We start from the raw sequence: 11,976 nt of genomic DNA, 5'->3' as shown, positions 1-11,976 counted from the left end.
GTCAGATGGTCTGGTATTCCCATCTCTTTCAGAATTTTCCACAATTTGTTGTGATACACACAGTCAAAGTCTTTGGCATAGTCAATAAAGCAAAAATAGATGTTTTTCTGGAATTCTCTTGCATTTTCAATGATCTAACAGATGTTGGCAATCAGATCTCTGGTTCCTCTGCCTTTTCTAAAACGAGCTTGAACATCAAAGTTCACAGTTCACATACTGTTCAAGTCTGACTTGGAGAATTTTGAGCATTACTTTGCTAGTGTGTGAGATGAGTACAATTATGAGGTAGTTTGAACATTCTTTGGCATTGCCTTTCTTTAGGATTGGAATGAAAACTGACCTTTTCCAGTCCTGTGGCCACTGCTGAGTTTTCCACATGTGCTGACATATTGAGTGCAACACTTTCACAGCATCATCTTTTAGAATTTGAAATAGTTCAGCTGGAATCCCATCACCTCCACTAGCTTTGTTTGTAATGATGCTTCCTAAGGCCCATTTGACTTCACATTCCAGGATGTCTGACTCTAGGTGAGTGATTACACCATTGTGATTATTTGGGTCATGAAGATCTTTTTTGTAGTTCTGTTTATTTCTGCCACCTTTTCTTAATATCTTCTGCTTCTGTTAGGTCCTTACCATTTCTTTCTTGATTGTGCCCATCTTTGCATGAAATTTTCCCTTGGTGTCTCTAATTTTCTTAAAGAGATCTCTAGTCTTTTCCATTCTATTGTCTTCCTCTATTTCTTTGCTCTGATCACTGAGGAAGGCTTTCTTATCTCTCCTTGCTATTCTTTGGAACCCTGCATTCAAATGGGTGTATCTTTCCTTTTCTCATTTGCCTTTCACTTCTCTTCTTTTCACAGCTATTTGAAAGGGCTCCTCAGACAGCCACTTTACTATTTTTGCATTTTTTTTCCTAGGGGATGGTCTTGATTCCTTTCTCCTGTACAATGTCAAAAATACTGGAGAGGCAATTGCAGAGTGCTGGAGCATCTTTGAGGAGATTCCCCATGTCCAAGGGCAAAGGAGAAGCCCCAGCAAGATGACAGGAGAGAAAAACAAATTCACTTTTAGGAACAAACCCCATTCCTGCCAGAGATGCTCAGAGGGCTCAAACAAACCTTGTTCACACAAGGACCCAGAGACCTCATAGAGACTGAGACAGAAATATGTTTGAGTGTCTCCTGTGGAGGTATGGGTCAGCAGTGGACTGCCGCAGGGGCTGGGGCTCTGGGTGCAGCAGATGTGGGTATGGAATAAGCCTTCTTGGAGGAGGTCACGATTAACCCCACATAAAGCTGCCAGAACTTACACAGGACTGGAAATAGACTCTTGGAGGGCACAAACAGCACTGTGCACACCAGGACCCAGGAGAAAAGAGCAGTGACCCCACAAGAGACTGACCCAGACTTGCCCAGGAATGTCCAAGAGTCTCCAGTGGTGGCCTGCTGCAGGGTTGGGGGCACTGAGTGTAGCAATGCATGCATGGGACCTTTTGAAGGAGGTTGCCATTATCTTCATTACCTCCACCATAGTTTGGTCCCAGGTAAACAACAGGGAGGGAACACAGCTCCAGCCATCAACAGAAAATTGGATTAAAGAACAGAAAATTGGATTACTGAGCATGACCCTCCCCATCAGAACAAGCCCCTGTTTCCCCCTCCTTCAGTCTCTCCCATCAGGAAGCTCCCATAAGCCTCTTATGCTTCCCTGGTGGCTCAGATGGTAAAGCATCTGCGTGCAATGTGGGAGACCCAGGTTCGATTCCTAGGTTGAGAAGATCCCCTGGAGAAGGAAATGAAAATCCACTCCAGCACTCTTGCCTGGAAAATCCCATGGATGGAGGAGGTTGATAGCGACAGTCCATGGGGTCGCAAAGAGTCGGACATGACTGAGCGACTTCACTTTCACTTTCTTCTCCATCAGAGGGCAGATAGACTGAAAACCACAATGACAGAAAACTAACCAATCTGATTACATGGGCCACAGCCTTGTCTAACTCAGTGAAACTATGAGCCCTGCCTTTAGGGCCACCCAAGATGGACGGGTCATGGTGGAGATTTCTGACAAAATGTGGTCCACTGGAGAAGGGAATGGCAAACCACTTCAGTATTCTTGCCTTGAGAACCCCATGAACAGTATGAAAGGCAAAAAGATATGACTTTGAAAGATGAACTCCCCAGGTCGGTAGGTGCCCAATATGCTACAGGAGATCAGTAGAGAAATAACTCCAGAAAGAATGAAGAGATGCAGCCGAAGCAAAATCAATACCCAGCTGTGGATGTGACTGGTGATAGAAGCAAAGTCTGATGCTGTAAACAGCAATATTGCATAGGATCCTGGAATGTTAGGTCCATGAATCAAGGCAAATTGGAAGTGGTCAAACAGGAGATGGCAAGAGTGAACGTCCACATTCTAGGAATCAGCAAACTAAAATGGACTAGAATGGGTGAATTTAACTCAGATGACCATTAAATCTACTACTGTGGGCAGGAATCCCTCAGAAGAAATGGAGTAGCCATCATAGTCAACAAAAGAGTCTGAAATGCAGTACTTGGATGCAATCTCAAAAACGACAGAATGATCTCTGTTCATTTTCAAGGCAAACCATTCAATATCATGGTAATCCAAGTTTATGCCCCAACCAGTAATGCTGAAAAATCTGAAGTTGAATGGTGCTATGAAGACCTAAAAGAACTTCTAGAACTAATACCCCCAAAAGATGTCCTTTTCATTATAGGGGACTGGAATGCAAAAGTAGGAAGTCAAGAAACACCTGAAGTAACAGGCAAATTTGGCCTTGGAGTACAGGATGAATCAGGTCCAATGCTAACAGACTTTTCCCAAGAGAACACACTGGTCATAGCAAACACCCCCTTCCAACAAAAGAAGACACATGGACATCACCAGGTGGTCAATACCAGAATCAGATTGATTATATTCTTTGCAGCCAAAGATGGAGAAGCTCTATACAGTCAGCAAAAACAAGACTGGGAGCTTACTGGCTCAGATTATGAACTCCTTATTGCCAAATTTAGACTGAAATTGAAGAAAGTAGGGAAAATCACTGGATCATTCAGGTAGGACCTAAATCAAATTCCTTACAATTATACAGTGGAAGTGACAAATAGATTCAAGAGATTCGATCTGATAGACAGAGTGCCTGAAGAACTATGGATGGAGGTTCATGACATTGTACAGGAGACAGGAGTTAAGACCATCCCCAAGAAAAAGAAATACAGGCAGACTACAGAAGCTTTAAAAGGTAAGGGAGTGGCACAAAACCAGAAGCGCAGATCCATGGAACAGGATAGAAAGTCTAGAAATAAACCCATACACCTAATCTATGACAAAAGAGGCAAGAAAATACAATGGAGAAAAGACAGTCTCTTGAATAAGTGGTGTTGGGAAAACTGGACGGCTACATGTAAAAGAATGAAATTTGTACACTATCTAACATCATATAAAAAAATAAACTGAAAATGGATTAAAGTCCTAAATGTAAGGTCAGATACTATAAAACTCAGAGGAAAACATAGGCAGAAACCTCTGACATCAGTCACATCCAGATCTTTTTTGATCTACCACCTAGTGAAAATAAAATAAATAAATAAATAAATGGAACCTTCTGCTGCTGCTGCTAAGCCACTTCAGTTGTGTCCAGCTCTGTGACACCCCATTGATGGCAGCCCACCAGGGTCCTCTGTCCCTGTTATTCTCCAGGCAAGAATACTGGAGTGGGTTGCCATTTCTTTCTCCAATTAAACTTAAAAACTTTTGCATAGCAAAGGAAACCATAAATAAAACAGAAAGACAATCCTCAGAATGGGTGAAAATATTTGTAAATGAAGCAACTGACAAGGGATTGAGCTCTAAAACAAACAAAGAGTTCATGTAGCTCAATATCAGAAAAACAGACAAGTCAATAAAAATATGGGTAGAAGATCTAAATAGCCATTTCTCCAAAAAAGACATACAGATATACAAAGAGCATGTGAAAACATGCTTAGCATCACTAATTATTAGATAAATGCAAATCAAAAATACAGTGAGGTATCACTTCACACTGGTCAGATGGCCATCATCAAAAAATCTACAAATAACATGCAGGAGAAGCTGTAGAGAAAAGGGGTACTCGCCTACATTGTTGGTGGGAATGTAAATTGGTAAGGCTGCTATGGATAACAATATGGAGGTTCGTTGAAAAACTAAAAATTGAATTACCATATGACCCAACAATCCTACTCCTGGGCATATACCCAGAAGAAATTATAATTCAAAATGATACATGCAAAAGACTGGTTTATTTAAGGAAAAAGTTTAAAAATAGCTGTTTTTTTAAGCTAGAGATTTTTACATTCTAAAAAAATAAAAAATGATTTTTGGTTTTGTATCAAATCAAACTGACTATTCAGATTCTAGTGGTGGTAAGATTCTACACAAAACCAGTTAAATGACTATTTAAGTGATGGCCATCCCTCCATTTAATACTGTCAGTACCAACAACACTAGGATTTAAAAATAGCCTTGGGATATGAAAATATCCCAATCTAGACAGCATATTAAAAAGCAGAGACATTACTTTGTCAACAAAGGTCCATCTAGACAAGGCTATGGCTTTTCCAGTAGTCACGTTATGGATATGAGAGTTGGATTATAAAGAAAGCTGAGTGCCGAAGAATTGATGCTTTTGAACTATGGTGTTGGAGAAGACTCTTGAGAGTTCCCTGGACTGCAAGGAGATCCAACTAGTCCATCCTAAAGGAAATCAGTCCTGAATATTAATTGGAAGGACTGATGTTGAAGCTGAAACTCCAATACTTTGGCCACCTGATGCAAAGAGCTGACTCATTTGAAAAGACCCTGATGCTGGGAAAGATTGATGGCAGGAGGAGAAGGGGACAACAGAAGATGAGATGGTTGGATGGCATCACCGACTCAATGGACATGGGTTTGGGTAAACTCCGGGAGTTGGTGATGGACAGGGAGGCCTGGCGTGCTGCGTTTCATGGGGTCGCAAAGAGCTGGACATGACTCAGTGACTGAACTGAACTGAAACTACATATTTATCCTGTAGAAAAATAAAATGCTTTATCTACATACTCATATAAACACATATCAAACACTTCAGAACAAGTAGTTTCAGTTTATAATTCAAGTTTTTGGTACTTATCACAGTGAAGTAAAGTCGCTCAGTCATGTCCGACTCTGCGGCCCCATGGAATATAGCCTACCAGGCTCCTCCATCCATGGGATTTTCCAGGCAAGAATACTGGAGTGGTTTGCCATTTCCTTCTCCAGGAGATCTTCCTTACCCAGGGATTGAACCCAGGTCTCCCTCATTGTAGGCAGAGCTTTACTGTCTGAGCCAGCAAGGAAGTCCACAAACTGAGAACTAAAGTATTATATAAATAAAGGAATGCATCATTATTTGGAAAAACTATATCACATATCGAGAAAGTTTCACAGGGGTAATACTGAATTTCGATTCATGATGGTAATCTCAACACATTCTAAAGGATACACATTATTTGTAATAGAGAATAAAAGAAAAACAAATTTCCTTGAAGATGCTGCTGAGAAAGTATTGTGACACACAGATTGCACTAAAGAAAGTGAAAAAGCATTTGTACAAAAGTGAAGCTTTAAGGAATATTTTCCCTTCATAAAAGTTGGTCATGTGAAAGGGATTTCTGTGGCAATGAAGAGTTAAACTACTGGCAGCAAGGATCAGGAAAAGCACAGATCAGGGAATAAAGGACATATTAATTCTAAAGCATTGTATTCCACAGCCTCACCCAGAATAGCAGAACAGCAGAACAATCTTAAATGTCTCAGTGAATCAATAGAACAGAGGAAGTGTCTATGTTTAGACTCTAAATCTTTTCTTCTACTGTAATTTTGCAAATATTTTATGAGGTCAAAGTGTTTCTCAGATTCATTAGTTTTAAGAGGAATGTTAATTCCATGCATTTTGTTCTACATATTCAATATGACTATTAAGTAATTGTGTACGCACTATCTTAAGGAGATAAATGTACTTTGCCACTCTACCGATCTTAATGTTTATTGAATGACAATCTTTAATCTCATTAAAACTGTGAGTGATGAGGTTAAACCAGATGCCACTCATTATTAAAAGTTGATTTATATTCTAGGACACCTGCACTTATCTCTAATGTGACCACTCTTATTTCACTTCTTTGTAGCCCCCAATAGATCATCAGTTAATCTTGTTTCTAGATCCTGGTATAATGCTTGACATGTGGTCAGCATATATATAAATAAATATGTATATACACACACATATCATTTCAGAAGATCTAATATTTCTAAACAAGATGACAAATAGTAGCTGCTAATATCCTGAATCTTTTCTTTGTCCGTAACATTAGCCTGTTTTAGAAATCATTGCCAGTGTAATGCCCAATTATAGCATCTAAGTTATTCCTCTATAAATTTTGCTGAAACATTCACACATGCTTCCCCAAAATATATCCCTGTTTTAGATATTGCCTTATGAATTATGGCAACATATAAATTTTGGTACATAGTGCATTTAACTTAGTCAGTGTTCCAAACATTACTAGCTTCCCATTTTGTATTAAGTACAATGCCACTAACCCATTTTCTTATATGAAACAGGAATTTATTTAAGAAGCAAATCTCTTACTTGGTACCACAAGTTTTATGGATACAGTAGAGCTATAAGAATGAGAAAAGAGAAATGATAGATTGAAATTTTGAGCAGAACACTCCCTCCCCTGATTGTCTAGATAATGCTGCTGATTTTTAAAGTATATGTATGGATGTTGAGGGCTTCCCTGGTAGCTCTGTTGGTAAATAATCCACCTGCAGTGCAGAAGACCCTGGTTTGATTCCTGGATCAGGAAGATCCACTGGAGAAGGGATAGGCTAACCACTTCAGTATTCTTGGGCGTCCCTGATAGCTTAGCTGGTAGAATCCATCTGTGATGCAGGAGACCTGCGTTCCATCTCTGGTTTGGTAAAATGTTGAATATCACTTTGCAAATTACATAGGAAAATAAATACATAGTGATTCTATAGTTATTGTATTTTTATAAAAAGAGAGGAAGAAATGTATCCAGAATCTTACAGCTAAAGACAGAGACACAGCTAAAATCCATCTTTCTCTAACTCAAGTATACTTTCCACAATGTCATGGAAACTCACTATCAACCCCAACCACACTCATACAAATAATCTACATAGAGATAGTTTTAATACAGACATGCACATGGAAGTAAATATTCAGCATCATGGAAGGTTAGCCTTCCAATCTGCTCTCAGTTTTAGCCCATCTTTAGCAGTAATGAGTTTTGAATGTTTGTTTTATGCATTTTGAGGGGGTGATATCTCAAACTAAGTAGTACTGTTAAATCTCTAATTTCCTATCTTTAACTCATACTGCTCTATCTATTGCCTTACTTTCTCTTCTCTAAATTGTCTTAGTTTTGTTTTTTGGTATTATTTGTTAAGTAAATCATATAACAAGATTATCTTGGCCTTTCTTTCTTCATGTTTTAAATTTCACATATTATGGTTATGTTTTTAAATTTCACATATTATGGATATGTTTTAAATTTCACATATTATGGATATCTTCATTTTAAAAGCTGTAATGGCTACATAGTATTTTACATTAATAACATAACATAACAAAACATGCTATGGTTGTGCCCTACCGTTTGCAACCCCATAGACTGTAGCACACCAGGCTACACTGTTTGTGGGATTTCCCAGGGAAGAATACTGGAGTAGGTTGCCATTTCCTTTTCTTAGAAGGATACCTACACCAGTATCATTACTTATTACTTATTATCAGTTAATTGTATTCCTAGTAATAATAACTATTATTATAAAGCAAATTACATTACTGAGTTGGCTCATATGACTACAGAGGCTAGCTGGTCCCAAGAACTTCAGCATGAGTTGGCAAGCTACAGACTCAGGCTGGTCTAGATATATGAAAATACTTTTGCTCAGTCATCAGATTTTTATGTTCACTGCTTTATGAATACAAATAAAATATAGTATTTTCAATTTTCCAATGAAAAATATCCTCATCAGAACTTAACTATTCTTTACTTAAAAATTAAAGTAACCTTCCCAAATTTTGGGCTTCCCTGATAGCTCAGTTGGTAAAGAATCCGCCTGCAATGCAGGGACCCCGGTTCGATTCATGGATTGGAAATATCTGCTGGAGAAGGGATAGGCTACCCTCTCCAGCATTCTTGGGCTTCCCTTGTGGCTCAGCTGGTAAAGATAATGTGGGAGACCTGGTTTCGATCCTTGGGTTGGGAAGAGAAAGGCTACCCACTCCAGTATTCTGGCCTGGAGAGTTCCATGGACTGTACATTCCATGGGGTTTCAAAGAGTCAGACACGACTGAGCAACTTTCACTTCACTCCTAAATTTTAATATTAGATTGTGCTTTATCTCATCATTTGCTGCTGCTGCTGCTGCTGCTGCGTCGCTTCAGTTGTGTCTGACTCTGTGAGACCCCATAGACGGTAGCCCACCAGGCTCCCCCATCCCTGGGATTCTCCAGGCAAGAATACTGGAGTGGGTTGCCATTTCCTTCTCCAATGCATGAAAGTGAAAAGTGAAAGTGAAATTGCCCAGTTGTGTCCGACTCTTAGCGACCCCATGGACTGCAGCCTACCAGGCTCCTCTGTCCATGGGATTTTCCAGGCAAGAGTACTGGAGTGGGGTGCCATTGCCTTCTCCAATCTCATCATTTAATAAGGTGTTAATGTTGGTCCCTATAGAAGGCATTATAGATGTTTCACATCATTACTTTATTTATGGTTAAATATATATCAAAGCAATTTATTTCTTGTTAATGAAAAATTTTTTCATCGATGTTTTATTTTTAATTAAAAAAACTGTAAATACATAGCTACACTCCCAACTCTTTCCTTTTTAACATATCTTTCCCTAGAAAGAAACACTATCACAGGGCTGAGATGGATCATTTCATTCAGTATTTGGCACTTGCAATCTGTTTTCAAAGTCTCTGGTCTGAATCATATAAAATTTTTATTGTTGGTCAGAAAGTTCAGACATTAGCAATTTCATAAGGCTCAGTTTTACTAAGTAGAAACCATTACTTTGAGACTTTTAAATAAATGTAAAGACTACCAGAAAATGAGTTGTCCTTTGAAAATGACTTAAAACCTAAAGAGTTCTATCCATTGAAGTTGGAGAGTCAATAAAGATTGTACTTAATATAAAGCAGATTATAAACATGTTCTAATTTCTATTTTACAATACAAAATTGCATTGCCTGAAGTAAGAAATCAATTAAAAATATTTTCCCCTTTCTTTTTATAATTTGTTAGTGGTTCAGTCAGGTCTGACTCTTTGTGACCGTAAGACTTTAGCCCACCAGACTCCCTTATCCATGGGATTCTCCAGGCAAAATACTAGAGTGGGTTTCCATTTCCTTTTCTGGAGGATCTTCCACACCCAGGAATCTATATTTAGTCACTTTTCATTAAGAAATCAAAATATTTCCTTCAAGTTTAAAAATAAAACAAGTATTTGAAATATAATAGGGAAAAATAAGTTGCTTTTTAGAAGTAGTTCCGTTCTGAAAAAAAATTTGCTTGAATTACATAAAAAGTTGGGCAAAAGCAAATGATTCTATTATTCCATTTGCCATATGTGCATAAATGAGATTGAGCAGCTGAGAATTAGGATAAATTTTCACCCAAAGGAAAGAACTGGAAAAGTCATTGTTTTTCTTCCTCACAGATAATTTGGAAATAATTTCATAAACCATTTTACATAGTTTCCTGAATAATTTTAATAGCTTGATGATTAAAAATAGTATAAATTAACTAATTCTTGGTTGACTCTAAGATAAATGTATCTTATAAATCTCTTTCATGCCTGAATGCTAAGTCGCTTGTCTCCTGTGGCTGCTGAATTGGCAGGCAGGTTCCTTACCAGTAGCGCCACCTGGGAAGACCCAGATCGCTTATATAATGTCAAATAACTCTTGCCAAGATGTATAAAAGTCAGTGATGCTTTATTCATTCAGAATTTAACAATTTTCAGGTTTATAGGTAAATTTACCAACTGCACTGTTTCTTTATTTACTTCCCCAAAGAATCTATGTTCACAGAGATTTTTATAGTATTTAACAAGAACATATATAAGTGAAAGGCAAAAAATCACTTTAATATATACTAGATGCTCAGTCACTCAGTTGTGTTTGACTCTTCATGGCTCCGTAGACGGCCAACCACCAGGCTCCTCTGTCCACGGAATTTTCCAGGTTAGAATCCTGGATTGGGTTGCCACTTCCTATTCAGGGGTGTCTGCCAACCTAGGGATCAAACTTGCATGTCTTGCATCTCCTGCATTTGTAGGCAGATTCTTTACACTAGCACCACCTGGGAAGCTCAATATATATACTATATAGGCTATTAAAATACTGACTTAAAACAGGAGATGATATCAGTGAACTGGGTAGCATACTGTAGGTTCTATTATTTCACTTAGGCTTTTTCTGGATAAGAAAACTATTTTTGTCAATTCAGTTCTAACAGACTTCAGTTCCCATACATATATAAACATATCTCTTTAAATGAAAAAGAAAACTGAACATCAAATAATATAAAGTCACAAGAATTGAAATATATTAGAATGCTCTGAGATATTCTGAAAATGGCATGACATTTTCTAATAAAGGATTTCAATGTTTATTTGCAATACAAATTCTCTAAATTCTTAATGTCCATTTCAATTTTTCACTTCAGAAACATTGGGCTTCTATAAGTCCTAATTTTCATTCCAACAACTTATTTAGCATTAAACAAATAGATACTCTAGTCAGCCATGCTTAAGTACATAACTGAATTTTTATGCAGTAACTTACAGTGTTATTACTGAAATATGCATTTCTTATTCCTATGATACTATGTATGTGTTTTATTTCTCAACTACTCAGAGGTGATAACTTTCTTGTTATTCCTTTTAGTCCATATTTGACAAGTTGTTGTTGTTTAGTTGCCAAGTCATGTCCGACTTTTTTGTGACCCCATGGACTGTAGCCTGCCAGGCTCCTCTGTCCATGGCATTTCCCAGGCAAGAATACTGGAATGAGTTACTATTTTCTTATCCAGGAGATCTTTCTGACCTAGGGATGGAACTTGAATCTCCTGTATTGGTAGGCAGATTCTTTATCACAGAGCCATAAGGGAAACCCATTTGACAAACTGAAGGCCAACGTGATGATTGCTGAGAACTCATACACTCTAGAGTAAAGTTGTCATTTTTGGCATTTATGCTGACTCTATCTGCTTTGTATTTAACATATAATGCTAAGATAGTGTCCAATTTGCGTACCAGATTATGAGCACCAGCCACATGGCAACCTATCTCAGTATTCTTGCCTGGAAAATCCCATGGAGTTTGGTGGGTTATTGTCCATGAGGTCACAGAGTTGGACTTGACTTCTTAGTGACTAAACCACCACCACCAGAAAGTCTTAACTTTTTCTTGAGTAGAATAAATATTCTTATATTCAACTGTGGATATGTAGTCATTTAAAAATATTCCTGTGCAGTTTGATGATAGTTGCATGGACCAAATTATAAAATCCTGAGTTAGCACTAGGTCCCACAGAGAAAAGTTTAGATAAGTTAACTATTTGTTCTCATGTGCGACTGTATAAATGACTATATTTTAGAGAAAACCCTGGAGTAAGACATGGAAACTGACTCCAATATTCTTGCCTGCAAAATCCCATGGACAGAGGAGCCTGGCAGGTTACAAGTCCATGGGGCTGCAAAGAGTTGGACATGACTGAGAACACACACATACACACACAGAAAAATAACACCCATAAGTACATAGGTATATGTATGTGTGTATAAGTGTATTTCATATATTATAAAATACTAGATTGTACTTTTGTTTAGTGGTGAAAAACAGAAGGAATTG

Source organism: Capricornis sumatraensis, chromosome 19 (assembly GCF_032405125.1).
Source record: "Capricornis sumatraensis isolate serow.1 chromosome 19, serow.2, whole genome shotgun sequence".
Lineage (NCBI taxonomy): Eukaryota > Metazoa > Chordata > Mammalia > Artiodactyla > Bovidae > Capricornis > Capricornis sumatraensis.
Note: the sequence above shows the minus strand (reverse complement) of the source record.